Source organism: Pantherophis guttatus, chromosome 1, assembly GCF_059756535.1.
Source record: "Pantherophis guttatus breed Tessera chromosome 1, ASM5975653v1, whole genome shotgun sequence".
NCBI classification, from domain to species: Eukaryota; Metazoa; Chordata; class Lepidosauria; order Squamata; family Colubridae; genus Pantherophis; species Pantherophis guttatus.
Window position 1 is genome coordinate 289,749,996 of NC_142063.1, and position 17,164 is coordinate 289,767,159.

Sequence of the window (17,164 nt, forward strand, 5' to 3'; positions counted from 1 at the left end):
ATATCATTTCAGACAAATGGTTGTTTAATTTCTTTTTAAAAAGCTTCAGTGTTGGAGCATCCCACAATTTCTGGAGGCAACTTGTTCCACTGATTAATTGTTCTGTCTGGAAATTTAGTTCTACTGTAGGTTGGTTCTCTCCTTAATTACGTTCCAACCATTGCTTCTTGTTCTGCCTTCAGGTGCTTTCAAAAATAGATTGATCCCCTTATTCTTTACCATATTTCTTTCTAAGAAATCTAAAATAATTATCATTAATACTAAATAATATTTCTTGCTGGACATCAGACTGGACAATATTTCTTGTCCAATCTGATGTCCTTCTGACAAGTTGGACTCTTTCAGATTTCCAGAGCCAGGCCTAGCAGTTAAAGCATCAAGATAGATCCACTTTAGACAAGAAAGCCAGTTTGGTGTCACTGAGCTGGTTACTCTCTCTCTCAGTTCAAGGCAGGATTATGAAATGGGAAGGGAGAAACTTGAACAAGTTTGTGTGATTCTGTTAATATACCCCCCAACAGTGTTTTTTCCAAATTTGGCAAATTATCTTGCATGAACTTCAAAGGAGCCATCAAGCTGGCTGGGGAATTCTCGGAGTTAAAATTAAAATATCTTAAAAGTTGTCAAGTTTGAAAAATACTGGCCTACAATAATTAAAGTAGCATTCTTGGATCATTTCTTGACTGATGTAGAAGAAATAGCTAACTCTTCCCTCTTGTGGTCCTTTTGCATTATTAAAGAATTACATATACAAAGGGGACTTAATGGCTACCATGTTTTTTTTTTTTTTACTGAGTAGGACTTTTTTGGATTTCTCTGGATTGACAACATCTTTTGAGAAGGGGGCTTACCCCTTTCATTTGGTTTGGGCCACATTTGGTTCTTTTCAGCATCTTTGGTTTTTACCTGGTAAGAGGTAAAAGTTACTTCTGCTTTCTTTGGTAAACTCCCTGAAGTAGCAGAAGATAATCAGTCACTGGCCATGGCTAGAACTCAGTGTCAAGGGGTTTGAAGGGGTATAGTAGAGGCACTCTCAGGTTGTGGCTGTTACAACTCAACAAAGTGGAAATCCCATGTCTGGTTTTAGGGCAGGAAGGCAATGATAAGAGATGATGCAGCTATCTAATTGACTTGGAATGGAGCTGTCTTTTAACAAATCCTGATGGGGATCCATTATCTAAACTGCATGACAACTTCAGTCTCTTTGCTTCTATCATTGCTGACTGCAGTTTTTTTATAATTTTAATTAATACAACTGTGACTCCTTCCCTTAATCTTCACTCATGTCATCCTCCAAATGGAGAAGCACAAGTATTATTTATTTATTCATTTATTGCATTCAATCAATCAATCAATCAATATCTATATCTGCCCAGCTCAGTCAATGACTCTGGGTAGCTTACAATTAAAAAATATATCACAATTAAAAGAATAAAAACATTTTTAAACAATAGAAACAATAAGAAATATCCAAGATGAATATGCATAGCAGCCAAGATACTTGGTCATTATTTCACTTAACAATAAAATGGATTCATTTATTTTATTTTTTATTTTTATTTTATTTATTTGTCGAGTACGTATTAGATGATATATATAAGTATAAGCATGAATTAAATACATAAAATGAATACAATTAAAGGAAACATTAGGACAGGGACAGTAGGCACGCTGGTGCTCTTATGCATGCCCCTTAATTTCTGATTGTTGATGTTCAAGCTAGTCAGCCAGTTCTCTTACCTTAACTCAGGGCTGTCAAACTCACTGGTCACGGGCTGGATGCATCACCTGCTGGCTATGCACACCCCTGGTTTAGCGAAGGGGGAAAAAGTTATGATATGTCATGTGACGATAAAGTGACACCCCTGCCTTAACTCATTTAACTATGCCAAATTTCAAGAACTTTGATTCTGTAACTCTTAATTTACCACATAAAGGAGCAATCTAGAAAAGCCTGTTTCATCAGTAAAATTGCTTGTAGATGTCAGCCCTCCATTACTCTGTTACTTTGACCAACCTAATTAAGCATCATGCCCTCCAGTTTTCATATCTCCTTAATCAATCAACACAAAGCAGGTTAGAAAAACAAACAGCTAAAACACGTTGCCAAGATGAAGTCTGGCAAAGGCATTTCGGCTTGGCCTCCAAATCTCTAAATTTGCATTGACATGATGGAGAAAGTTGATGAGCACAAAACAGAAGAAACAGTGTGAGCTTATGTTAGTTGGGTGCACTCTTCTATCCACCCTTGGTCCATAAAAGCTGTGATCTCACCTCCTTCAGTGGATTATGGGAAGAGCACAGCACCCAATAAAATTTGGAACATTCAGAACCTGTTCAATTTTCCAGCATCCCTAAATCAACTTCATCATATTTTGTTTTCAAGAGTCCCAAATTTTCATTGTTGTCCTATTTTTTCCAGGGCAACAAAAATAAGGGTGTGTGAGAATGTCTCTAGGAAGATGTGTTGAAAAGATGCTGCCTAGGAAACAATAAGATAAGAGAGGGCATGGTTCACAACTGCATCATGGAAGGAGCAAGGCTCAGAAAGAACCTCCTGTAGGTTCTCAGAATATAAAGGTGACAGTAGAAGAATTGTATTTTTAGACATGTAGCTTTACAATAAAATAGAGTTGGCTTCTCTGATCTTCCTATCTGATCAGCCTTCTAAAGCTGACATCAAATGAAACACTGAAAGCATCCCAAATCACATTTGTTTAAATCAAAGCAGCAATTGCTTTGCATGGGATTTGACTGCATGACTCAATTTATTTGGAGGGAGGAGTACGTAGGAAGAAGAACACGCACCAAAAAAAGCATAAACTTATAACATCAAGATATATGAAACTGATAAATTGCTGGTGGGTTTTAATGTGCCAATCTCAATATATATTGCTGTCTTTTTTTTTTGCAATTTAGAGTCAGGAAAATTTTCCTTACAAAGGACAGCAGGCTCATATTAGGTGCAGTGGTGGTCTTTTACATCACTTAGACAGAATTAATTTGCAAGATGCAAAAAAAGACCAGCAATAATATTGTACCAATTTAGCATTCAAAGGTCTGGGGCTAGACAGCCTGTGTGGGCTGTGTGCAAGTATTAGCAACACAAAAGCATCTGTTTTTATTGGTATTTATTGCCTGAAAATATGCTTTCCAAGCTAGACTTCCATTTTCAGCTGTGCTATGTTTATTGGATGTATTGGTGGCAGCAGTGGAAATATATGACAGGATTGGAAGGACATTGCTGAAAACAACTAGTTGATTTACATCAACTTAGCAGACTTCCCGCAATGGCAGAATAACCCTAGATCTAGTGGGCAGTGACAATGGCAAATAGGGATTTGTTTTAAATCAAGGAATTTAAAAAGCTGTCAGCAGTACTTCACTGTATAAACCTCAAGGATTTATATTTTGAATTATTCCCAGACCCATTTTTCTACCCCAGTGGGTTGTAGTTACTAGCCTCAATTTTATCTTTCAAGTTCAGAAACATTCCACCAGTTTCCTCTCTTGGCTGATAAATCTCCTGAAGGAAAGCCAAACATCTTTCAGAGAAGGACCCAATATATATTAAAACTACTGTTTGCTGATAACTTGCAAACATGAGCTATTATTGTTCAGCTCCCCTTCCTATCTGCTATTTTGAGAGGCAGAGCACTCTGTTGAATAAATGAATCAAAGTATTCATATTCATTCTTCTCCATTGTGTTTCCACTGTATAGGTGAAAATCATACAAAGGTTGTTTTAGCTATTTTAGTCCAATACCCAACAATGTAGCAGAGATGTTAAGATTCCAGTATTCATCACACTCCTAGACCTTTCTGTGTGCCATGTCATTATTGCTGACTCTGATTTTCTTCTAACTATTGTAGCTTTTAATGTGATTTTTTTCTTTTAAAAAACTTTGCTTTCTTTTGCATAATGTATTCTTAACTAATTAGACACCCTCCCCCAAGAATTGTTCAGAAGTCTCATGTATAAACATACAGAGAAGACAAGAGTCCCACATTAACTTACTAGGGATTGGAGACTCTATCATGGGGCAGCAGTTTCTGTTTTCCTTCAACATATATTAAGGCAGAAAAGATAGGCTTCTGTCTTGGGCTATGAGCATTCAGGATATACTGAAGCAGAATGGGCAAGCAAAATAGCCCATGAGGAATTAGCATATGCTCACTTAGTCTGAGATCTCTTTGAGAGCACAGGTCGGAAATTAAATTTAAAAATGCATTTGATTTCCATATGTGGAAGGTAGCATTCCTGGGGGATTATGACTCTGGGTTTAAAAAGTCCGTTTTTTTGAAGAAATAAAACACCAGAATTCCCAAACAATCAATGACCAAAATCCTTTGTTTTTCAAGGAATTGATGTTGCATCATCAGTTGCAACCATTCCCCAATGCATGCTCAATTCATTTTAATTGCAATCCATTCACCCTCCCCTGGCTAGCATTCCATGGTCATTCAGCATGTAAAACTGTTATTGATCAATTTGATGCATTTATCATTTGAATAGACCACCACAACCCCAAAGGACTCTCAATAGTTCAGAAAGATAAAAATACATAACTAAAACATCCACAATCCACATAATGTTAATCAGAGAATACAAAATATATTACAAACTAATCTGTGAAGCCAGACAAGATGGTATTGTAGTCAAAACACCTTCTGGAAGAGCTGCTTCTGGAAAGTAGACTTAGGGAGAACCAATCTGATTTCCACTGGAAGGCCAGTCCAAAGGATTGGAGCTGCCATTTAGAAGTGGCACTTCTGAGCCATGGTCCCTCTTACCCAGCAGTGAAATGCACTTACCTTTGCTATTGGTTCGGAAATGTGAGCATGCGCGCCTCTTCTGCGCAGAGGGTCAAAAATGGAGCGTAATGATGTCCCGGTGGGTGGGCAGAGCCTCCTGCTGCCGGCCCACCCGGCTCACGAGAGCCAGATAGATCCTGACAGATTTCACTGCTGCTCTTACCTCTTTGAAGTGGGGAACCACCAGCAGCTTCTCTTAGCTAGACCAAATTGGCCAGGCAAAATTTATATTGTCCTTGTGTTCCTCCAGGCTTGACAATAATTCAATTTTTTATTTTTTATTTTATTTTATTTGTCAAGAACGTATTAGGTAATATATATATAAGTATAAGCATGAACTGAATACATAAAATAGATACAAATATAGGAAACATTTGTATGTGGATTATATTGTTGTGGCTACAAATACAACTTCTATCTTGATGACCTGCCACCTCTATATTGCTTCATGTTTCTGAAACTAAAGCTGTGAGTTTTTATGTTGAGCTATTGTTAAACTGGATAATAGTCACAAATGGGGTCATATATACAACGTTCTCCTGGTCCATGCATTCTTCTCTGCTCCTCTCTGACTTCTGTGCAGTAAACTAAGTTTACCAAGCATCCGTTAATGTCAATTGAGCTTTTCTAAGAATGTGTAATTATTTTTTAAAGGGCCTTTTAAAATAGGGGGTGCTAGGGGATGGGGGAAAATATTCTCTTTATTACAATTAGATTTGGATAACACAAATTTTCCCTACCCACAAGGAACATGAATTTATTTAGCCAATGGAAGCTTTTTCCCAAATCTATTTCCGCTTTTTGTATATATTCTCAAGCCACTCTAAAGTAGTGCATGTATTCCCTCTAGTATGCAAACCTTGAAAGTTTATTATTATGTTGGTTTTTTTTAAAATGTAGTGAATGAACACTAGGTTTTAAAGTATTGGTGATGTATTAATCTTTTTGTTGCTCATTCAGTCTGCAATGGGAATAGAATTATTTTAGTGCCACATGTAAATTTTGCATGCTCAGCTAATTGAAACTAATTGCTTAGATTGATGGCGACACTGATAAGATAATGGTTTTTGTCTTACTTGCTTACTTAGCTATTTAGAGGTTTTTTTTACCCCACTCTGCAATCCCAAGCTCCTTATAAAAATCAATCACCCGCAGGCTTGTCATCAGAAAGACTTCATAAAAAGAACAACAGATGAGGAAGGAAGTGAGGTTATCCCATTGCCCTTATAACTTTTTATATTTTATAAAGTATATTTGTACATTTTACATTTCATATTTTTAAATGATGTTATTGCTGTTAGTTACTTCATAAATTTGGTTTCCTAATTAAGGTTTGCTATGTGTTTACAAACTGCATTTGAGAACCGTTGGAGCCGCTAGAGCCAAGAAGGGATATATTTCAATTAATAAATAATTGCATAGACTATGACAGGGCAAGACTGATCAATATTTTTGTGTGTTCTTTTCCAAATTTATTAGAAACTGGCCATGTTAAGTATATGCATAGCTAAGTCATACATCTATGAACTAAGATTTACTGTGTACGCAATATCTTTAATACAAAATGAAACAATTCTTTGTTGGAAATTGTGATGTTCACATTATATTCACTCTTCTCCTGCATTGTGTGTGTACCTTCAAGTCAGTTTCTGACCCTGCAACTACCTGACAAATCCTTGCAGTTTTATTGTCAATGTTTTTAGAAGTGGTTTTCCACCATCTTCTATCTAAGGTTGAGAACAAATGACTGGTCCAAGGCCACATAGCTGGCAGCCTATTTCACTATTTGCAAAATAATAATAATAATAATAATAATAATAATAATAATGATGATGATGATGATGATGATGATGATGATGATGATGGAGTGCTATATATACTGCCTTGAACCCTAGAGAAAAGTTACAATTTAAATAAATAAATAACCTGCAGTGGATTCTCATGTTTAACAAAGCAATGTAGAGGTAGAAATTAAATTGTGTTTCATATAGGCATATACAGTTACAGAATGTCTGAACACCAACCCCCCAAAAAAAAATTGAAATAGAAGATTAGTTGACTAGTGATCTACCCTAAACCAGAAAGTCTAGTTGTCTATCCTAAGTATGACAAAGAGAAAAAATGAAACCATGTTGAACTTGAAGAACTTTAAAATATAACCATCAAAAAGCTGTCATAAAGTCAGAGGTGATGAACTGACACAATAGTAAGTCATCTGTATCTTGTTGAGACATGTTTCTGCACCAATAGCCCATTCAATCATTTTGAAAGTTTCTCTTTCAGAAATGGAGAAAAACATAAGACTATCGGTGATCCTTGACTTTATACCAACCGAAGACACGGTTTTGTTGAGGAAATGGTCATTGCAGATATATGGGGGAGAATTGGTCAAATATTGTTGGAGTCCTTGACTTTTTAGAATTGACGGTAAGTGAATGTGTATCTTGGATTTCAGAAAAAAAGAAGCAGGTTTTAATAAAACTCAGAGCAAATATAACTAGGATCCCATGACAGAAGAAAGCAAAGAGAAAAAATAATTCAAAGCATATAGAGTTCCTAAAAAGATAAAAACATTCAAAGCAGTATGTCAAACAATTCTAAAGGGGAAAAAAAAGAAAGATAGTAGAAACTCTTAGAAATATTTGAGGTCCCAATCTGAGCCAGGGTTATGAAAGAATGAGTCAGAATAAAATCCAGAAATACCATTGGAAGAAGAAAAATGTTATCCAAGAACATAAGCCCTCGAAGGTAGAGTACAAGATTGAGGTACAAAACCTGGAAATATTTATAGGAGAGGTAGTCTTTTGTGTGTGTGTGGGTGGGGGTTAGAATGTGTGTGTGTACCTGTTTTCTGTGATGTTTAATTTGGTGGACATGCAACTACATTGATGAAAATATTTTAATTAACTTTTATTGTGTTTCTAGACTTCTTCTTTGATGTGTGGGTTAAACCTGGGTAACTCATTAGTGGTGTCAAGGAAGTTTGTATAAAGGATTTCTCCTGTTTGCTATTATTTGTGCAGGTTAATTAGTATAGCCTGGTCATTAATTATCAGAAGAAGTGGATTAATGTTCTTTACAACATGGTTTTCTATTTTTGGTTACTTTTGGGTCATGCTAATGATCAAAAGGAGAGTCAAGGACAGTACAGGAATACGTTCAGTTTTAAATTAAAATTATTTTCACAATTATTGAAATTCTTCCCACAAAACCAAAGTGGTTATTTTAAAAACTTAGCAATGTTCTATAAACAATGAAAGACACACACAGGAGATAGTTACAGGCCTATCACCAAGGAGGAGTAAAAATAGGTGACCTCAAAATAAGTAAATAATGATTGATTATAAAGTGAATATGGGTCATCAGTGTGAAGCAGTTTTCAAGAAGGCATCTTCAATTTAGGCTGCTTTAAAAGTATATAGTTTCCAAATCATGGGAAGTTATAATAGTACTTTACTATTGTCTTGATCAGATCACTAGTATTCAGTCTGATTCCAAGCACTACACTTTAAGAAAGATAAGAAGGAAAGTTTTTTTTTTTTAGATTTAAAAATCTGAAGACAAAGATGTTGACAAAAATATGAAGACCAAATACAAGTAACAAATAAAATGGGTTTTAAGGTTGAAAAGAAGATAAAATATTTGGACATTAATATGACAAATATGAATTGTATGGGATTTTTTTTCAAAATAATTATGTTAAGTCTTGAAAGATGGGAGAAAAAAATATCATTGTAGGGGTAAATTTCTGGGATTAAGATGAAAGTCTCACCTTGAACATTATTTTTTTTTTTCATTTCAGACAATATCAGTTTTGACCTCTGATGAACCGTTTAAACAATGGCAGAACGACATATCTCAATTTGTGTGGCAGGGGAAAAACAAGTTAAATATAAGGAGCTACAGGATGCAAAAGAAAGAGAAGGACTGGGTTTACCTGATTTGCAATTATATTTTGAAGCCTGCTGTTCTGTCTGGATGAAACAAATGGATGTTACTGAGGAACAGAAGGCTTTTAGAATTAGAAGGGAATCACTTAAGTTTTGAGTTGCATGGGTATCTATGACATGATAAAGCTAAGATTAATGTAGATATTTTAAATAATTTTGTTAGAAGTGCATTTGGAACACATATACAGTAGAACTACAATGTGCTCAAAAATACTTGTGTGGCCCTCAACACAGGAAGAATTTTATAGTAGGGAAATGATTATGAAACATAAATGATTGACTTACTCTGATACATTAGAATTTTGTCAAGGAGAATGTAGAATAAAAATAAAAGAAGAACTGGAGATAGAAGGATATTCATATCAATGCTTTTTTTTTTGGTACAATTATTTAAAGTAGATAAAATAACTTTTGGGTTTGATTATAAACAAACATGTAAATAATGTTGAACTATAGAGTAAGAGGTTAATTTATATTTATAATTATAACTCCTGAAAAACAAACAAACCAGAAGTCACTTCTTTATAGTTGTTGTTTTCTTTTCTTTAATTAGTATACTTTTGTCTTTGTTTTTTCCTTTTCTTCTCTTTTGTCATTACTTCTTGTTAATTTTTACTCTACATTCAAAATTCTAATAAACTTTTATGTAAAAAAGACAATGATCACAGAACTAGAAATTAAATTCCATAAAGGAAAGAACTGAACTTTAAGAAGCCAAAAGGGGAACATGGTAGTACTCTTAAGGAATGTCAAGGTCTATTTTCCATCATACTAAGAGTGCAGAACAGAATACAATGGATTGAAGTTATAGGAAGGCAAATTCCAAGGGATCTATAATACTAAAAGTAGTTTGGCAAGAGAACTAATGACCTAGAGAAGTGGTGAATTTTTCCTTTTTGTTGTATGAGTTCAAATAGACACTAGAATTGTGCACTATGCAAGGCATTGGACTTGAGAGTCTATAGTAGTGGTTCCCAACCTTTTTTTTTTGGCCATGCCCCACTTAAGCATCTCTAAAATCCTTATGTCCTCCCTGACATATAATTCTTACTTTGCTCAAAAAGTGAACTCTACTCACAGGGAGGAAGCCTAAAAAGCCATTAACTTGGTTTAAACATGGTTCAAATTGCCCCCATTAAAAATCAAATTGTCCCCTTGTGCGGCGTGTGCTTCACGTTGGGAACCACTGGTCTATAGGATCTCTTCCAACTCAATAGTTCTATGTAGTTTCTGCAGGTAACACAGGATGTTGCTTTCAAGAAATATCTTCTTTCATTGTCCTATGCATAGTAAGAGGATGGCAGGAAAATGTTTGTGGAGCTTGGAATTTGGTTTAAATTTTGCAGAGAATCTCTAAGTATAATGGAGCTTCTTAGCTCTACACAGTCACCCACAGGATGAGAGTAATGATACAGGCATTTAGTGAATGTATTTATCTCTGCTTCCCTATCCTTGCATGCTCAGTTTAGATGTTCTAAGAATAAAAATGATACAGTAAGATGTCCAAGGCAGATGCTAAGAACTATATTTCTAAAAGATATATTTTAGAATACATTACATTAAAGACAGGGCCATGCTTTGCATAGCCTACATTTACTTTTCATTCACACTGGGTGGAAAAACATGTCTGAAGAAAAGAAACCTTGTTGATTTTAGAATAGGATATGCAGATGAACAAAGAAGAAATAATGAAACTGTACACAATTTGACTGGGTGGATCAGTCATATATTCTTTTAAACAGAGAACTGAACAAAGTCAACCTACTCTCCTCACCAGACATGCGACACTTATATATCACTTAGGCTGAGAACTTATAATGACAAACAAACACTTCCATATCCAATGAAACAATCAGACAACATTAATTCAGCAGTAACTCAAAATACTTTTGTAACAAGAAGTGAAAAACAAATCCCAACTGTCAAGATCTTTGAACTGAAAATCTGAAAGCCAAAACAAAATACCTCTGTTGAAAATTAATGGTGCCCTAGTTTTCAATTTTCCATATAGAACTGTGTAAGACCAAAGGAAATATAACTCCATGGCTGGATTTTTAATTTAAGACATTACCTTTTTATCACAGTTTGACACTGCATTTGGGATTCCTTTTGAGGTTGTGTTTAAAAAATATCACATAGCAATCATTGAAAGGAAGACCTACTGGAAATTGAAAATCAAGAAACAGTTCTATTCTCTACCTATCTATCCTCTAGAGCAGTATTCAGTCCACTGTGAAGTCTACTGAATGTAGACATGAATATTTTTACAATAACTGACCAAGAATAACCCTGGCATGGGTATCATTTGGATGATGTTACATGCATGATGACATCATTACACAAATGACATGGATTATGGACTCTCTGCAATGCCATCACCACTTACTTCATGTCTACCAGACTCCTGTGAACACCTGGCCTTTCAACACAGTTATTTCTACTTATTGAATCTTTCAGGTATCAACTAAATATCATAAATTGTGTGTGGCTCCTGTCAAACCACATTTTCCATATTTTTCAAATTACATAGATTATTTGGATATGATTATACTGTAATCTAAAAGTGACAACCTGAGGTGCACAGGGAATGAGGAAAGTAATTACCTTATACCATGTTTTATTTTAATTACTTTGTATACCATGTAATTTGCTTACTTCCCTGCTCCGCCAACACTGAAAGTATAAATCCTCTTAACCTTCAAGATACATTTGGTTATGAGGTGCCATAGGGTTCTTTGAGGCATGGACCTAGAGTAAAAATAACTTTATGGTGGAGGTTAGGAAGGTTTTTTTTCCCTCTGAACCTAGAACTGAGGAGAAAGTTCCTGACAGTTAGAACAATTAATGTATGGAACAGCTTGCCTCCAGAAGCTGTGAGTGCTTAAACACTGGAGGTTTTTAAGAAGAGACTGGACAACCATTTGTCTGAAATGGTATAGGTCTCCTGCTTAAACATAGGGGTTGACTAGAAGACCTCCAAGGTTCCTTCCAACTCTGTTATTCTGAATGATTAACAACCCACCCGTTTCTGTTTTCTTTTTCTTTTTTCTCCTCATATCTTTAGTTTACCTTGAGTTCCATTTGCTTCCAATATTTACAGGTTTTATGGCTTTGTTTAAAGGAATTGTTTCACACCTGTAATTCACAAAATGGACGCTTATACAGTAATACTTCTTGTTTTGCAAGAAGACAACTTCCACTCCAGACAATAAACACTATAAGATACATGTCATAGAAATAATTACTCTTATCTGCCATCTATTAAAGTAAGCCATCTCTTACTATGAAATGTTAGTGATGGTGATGATAAATACAACTATGAATACTATTGAAGGCTGATGTGTTGTTTTGATAGATAACAGCTTTCCATTTAGTAGGGATAGGGGGGCAGTGAAAGAATCATTTTAAAAATTTAAAATCAGGATACTAGTGTCCATGGGTATCTTATGGCTTACTTCTGCTATTGAAAGTATTTATTTATGATTACATTGGATAATGATCATTCATAATTACTACAATGATGAAAAAGTAACCTTGCCATCAATGTTTGCATTTAGGACAACAAAAGGCTTCAGTGTGAAACTGATTAAGGTCTGATCAGTTTCAGTAGCAGCAAAATCAGCCAGAGGGTTCTACTCAATTAATTAAGGTCACAGAGATGAGTTTGTTAACTTGCAGATAGCACTTTCTAGGGAGAGCTGCACTGCAGGAAAAACAGCCCAGGAACTTGTTTAAGCAATCGCTCCCCCTTGTGAGGGGGTTAAAGAAAAGGAAAAAAAATAAAGAACAAGTCAGACACAGGAAAACTATGGGAGAAATCTTGAGGAATTTAGCAAACCGCATTCTTCACACAGCATCACTCTCTCTGTGTCATGTGCTTTACTTAATGATTGTGTCACTTGGTGACCATTTTACCAGAACTATTTGCTGTTCTTCTCTAAAGAAGGACTAGCTGTATAGAAACAATCCCTTTTCAGCTGTGAACTTATATTTATGAAGCATCCTCCTATATAGCAATGTGCACAAAATGGGAGAAGAACAATTTTGTCCCAAGTTCAAAATAAAACAGCCCACTTGGAGTATTCGGTTGGCAGTTTTTTTTTAATTTTCCATGCTTCAATGCCATATTTTTTTTCCAGTATTCCATCATAGAAAAGTAATAGCAACTTAAAATCAACCCTTTACTTATCATGTTCTGACTTAGCAGGCCACAAAAGTAGGTGAGGTAATAGTGCACATTACCTACCCTCAAACCATAGGAAAATAAACCTAAATTCCATATCTAAAACTAATTTTGTACAATTTTTAAGTTCCTAGAACAAAGAGTAGGAATTACATTTAACAAATTGCCTGAACAGGCACAGAATTGTCTTTGCAAAACAAGCAAAAGCAATGAATTTTAGAATAGACTATGAACAATTTAGCATACCTATAACAGGGAAAATGGAGAGCAAACTCAGGTGCAAATGTGGAGAAGCTGGCTAACGCTAAACCTCTCAATCTCTACATCTATCCATATACACTACAACTAGTAGCTGGTGACTGTTTACATGGCCTTCTAATACTAGAAGAATTTTCATTGGATAATAAAAGAAAAGCTGAATGGCTAGGTTACCATTAGTGCTAATAAAAATAAGCTTAAGTCAAGCAAGATGAAAGTTTGATCATGATAATGATGATGATGTTATTCATTCAGTTGTGTTCAGGTTAATGGTTCTGTGGGTCAGGTCTCTCCACATCTTCCGATCTTGCATTACTTTCTTTAAGTTGTTCTATGCTTTGGCTGGTGTCAGGTTTGATGGTGTCCAGCCACCATGTTTTTTGATGGTTGGGTTTCCTTTTACCACATCTCTTCCAAACGTAATTATTTTTTTCCAGTGAAAATGAAAATTTGGTAGGTGATATATTTATTTCTTCCCTAACCCCAAATAAAAATCATTCATTTTATTCATTGGGGTGTGTATCTGAATGAATTTTATCCATGGGGTGTTTTTACAAATTCATTTATTTAGTGTAGATATTTATGGTATTGTATAGTTTTTAAAAGTTACTGCTATAAACCTAGAAGAATCTAAAATACATCCCAGTATTGGCCATAATTCTGGAGTTTTAAACGCTGCTAATCGATCAGAACCAAATTGTAAAATCAAGATAAGTTTTAATTGAATGCACTATTGTTTCACAATTTTAGGCACTCAAAACTCCTCCTTCAATGCATTGATTGATTTTTTTAAAAAAACAACAACACCTAATTAACAACAAGCTGATTTAAAGTAATAATAGCCTTAATTGCTTTTGACTGCTTAAAAAATATTTACTTGCAAATTGTAAGCAGGGATTGATTCAGATTGCATGTCATGTGAATAACAGCTATAGTTATACTTCCATCCTTATACCTTCAAATGAAGAGCCTTGGTAGTACAGGGGTTTAAGGCACCCTGTTATTAAGCTGGTTATTAAGACCAGCTGCCTGCAATTACTGCAGGGTTCGAATCTCACCAAGGCTCAAGGTTGACTCAGCCTTCCATCCTTTCTAAGGTAGGTAAATTGAGGACCCAGTTGTGGGGGCAATAAGCTGACTTTGTATAAAATATACAAAAGGATGAAGGCTATTGTTTAACGCATTGTAAGCCGCCCTGAGTCTCCAGAGAAGGGCGGCATATAAATCAAATTAAAAAAAAAAAAGTGCCTTGCAGAATTTAATGCAGGAAAAGCAAATAAATATTTGCTAAATACACGTCCTTGCCATGATATTAAAAAGGCCATGTAATGCCTATTCTCAAAGAGATCCTCCTGGATTTTTCCTTACATTTTTTTTTAGAACTAGAGCCTTTGTATTAAGTTTCTTTCAGTTAAGAGGCAGATTTGTTTGTTTGTTTTTAGTAATTATGAATACTATTTTAAAAAATGTTGCTATCTCTGATTTTAAATAGTTATGATTATTATTTAAACTGTTGTAGCTCTTTTTCTAAAAAAAGAGTTATCTCTATCATCTGAATTTTTCAGACTGCTGTTTTCGTTGTGAGGCAATAATTGGTCCCACTGTTACTGGACTAATGTTTTATTGCCCTAATATACATTTTGGGATTCTTTTTAATTATATAGAAGCAATTTTACTTGTTCTTTATGTTTTTAATCATATTTATGAATCTCCTTGGAATGGATTTTCTCTGAAAGACATATCAGAAGGGAAGGAAGGAAGGAAGGAAGGAAGGAAGGAAGGAAGGAAGGAAGGAAGGAAGGACGGACTTCAGAAGAGACCATATGTGACTGCCTTTAAGTAATGAATTAATGTGTAGAAGCTCATGCAACACTGCATGGTCTAACTCAGGAGTGTCAAACTGGCAGTCCGCAGCCCAAATGCAACACACACAGAGTACCCTTACCCCAGCTCCGCGAAGGGAAAAAATATCATGAAATGTCACATGACGGCAATGTGATGCAGCAAGTTTGACACCTGTGATCTAACCTCATCTAATTTCTAGCACAGTTTGTTCTTGTATGCATCCAAACAGAAGTCAGTTTCAGATCCTTATGAATAGAAATAGGAATAGGAATAGGAATAGGAATAGGAATAGGAATAGGAATAAGAATAGAATAGAATAGAATAGAATAGAATAGAATAGAATAGAATAGAATAGAATAGAATAGAATAGAACAGAATTCTTTATTGATCAAGTGTGATTGGACACACAAGGATTTTGTCTTTGATGCATATGCTCTTACATAAAAAGACAAGAAACACTCTTCAAGAATCACAAGGCACAATACCCAGTGACAGTCATACAGTACAATAAGCAATCAAATCAATATCAATATCAATCAAACAATATCAATATAAATTGCAAGGAACAAAGTTACAGTCATGCAGTCACAAGTGGATGGAGATGGGTGACAGGAATTATGAGAAAACAAATAGCAATAGTAATGCAGCCTAATGTGAATAGTTTGACAGAGTTGAGGGAATTATTTGTTTACCAGAGTGATGGTGTTTGGGAAAAAAACTATTCTTGTATGTAGTTGTCTTGGTGTGCAGTGCTCTATAGTGTCGTTTTAAGGTTAAAAGTTGAAACAATTTATGTCCAAGGGGATGCGAGGGGTCTGTAAATATTTTCACAGCCCTCTTTTTGACTCATGCAGTATATAGGTCCTCAATGGAAGGCAGGTTGGTAGTAATTGTTTTTTTCTGTAGTTCTAATTATCCTCTGAAGTCTGTGCCTGTTTTGTTGGATTGCAGAACCAAACCAGACAGTTATAAAGGTGCAGATGATAGACTCAATAGTTCCTCTGTAGAACTGTATCAGCAGCACCTTGGGCAATTTGAGCTTGAAGGGGTCTCAATTCACATAACCAATGTGTAGAGAATTCCAGTCTTCCAGGAAAGATATTTTAACCATGTTCCTTCTCTGCTTTTAGAAGACATTTATGCATATAGCTCTACACATGGAAAAATCTCGTGATCAAAATCAAATGAACATTCATAAGTGGCACACAATACTAATGCAGTGATGATGTAGCAAGTGTATTGGCCCAGAGTCCCACGACCATTGCATCATTCACTGCATTCAAGGTTTGAGGTCATCCCTTCAAATCATTCAGTGCATGGAGAAAGTTGCATTAACTCCTTTTCACGCAGGAGCAACTATAATGCAATTGCTATATACTAAAAAATGTTGTTTGTTTGGCCAAATTAGCCCTTTCACTTGTAAGTATATTTGCTGTGAATAAAGCTTCTTAAAAGTAATACATTCATTTTTTTTTTTACAGGAAGCCAAAGTGCCTAAAACAGCATGGAAAAGTGCTGGGACAACTGTTTCAAGTATTTTGGCATGATGCTCCTGCCTTCATCATCATGCAAATCATCACTTGACTTACGTGATGGAAAATGCCCAAAGGACTGCAGCTGTCATCCAATCTTTGTTTTGGCACAGAGGTGCTCAATTTATACCTGCAGCAATTAAGTTTTACTAAGCCAGCTCTTCTACCCAACTGTTATATGGAGCACAGTTAGGTCCATATGATACATTACCCCATCTGGAATCAGTTCAAAGTTTTTAAGATCCCTCTTCCAGATCATCACTTCATCTTGAATATTGTTTGCTGCATTTAGACTTAGGATAAGTAATACTAAGCCCAGTTGGTGGATACAAATGTTCCAACTTTGGCTAATATTATATTTCTGTCCACAGGCTTTAGCAACCCTGATTTTGGAGGATAAATTTCATTCATTTTGGAAGCACATATTGAAGAAGAAATTGCTTCAGCATGGCTTCCTATACATGCTATAAACACAATGATTGATGATCAGGCCACTCTGGAGATTAGATAGAGAATCTGCAGTAGAGAGTGTCAATTTGATCAGAACAGAATAACAAGATAAATCTGTATAGATACATAGA

The 17,164-nt window shown here is 35.3% G+C and overlaps 1 protein-coding gene across 5 annotated transcripts in view; it reads right to left on the bottom strand.

The window, feature by feature from the left end:
- Positions 1–17,164, bottom strand: part of LRFN2 (leucine rich repeat and fibronectin type III domain containing 2) — a 325,117-nt gene that overhangs the window by 232,081 nt on the left and 75,872 nt on the right. The window contains exon 2 of one of the 5 annotated variants that reach the window (XM_060692446.2): positions 1,741–1,807. The exons of the other annotated variants lie outside the window; for them this stretch is intronic. The gene's annotated coding sequence lies outside the window, so the exon portion shown is untranslated. The remainder of the gene's footprint in view (positions 1–1,740; positions 1,808–17,164) is intronic. 5 annotated transcript variants of the gene reach the window in all.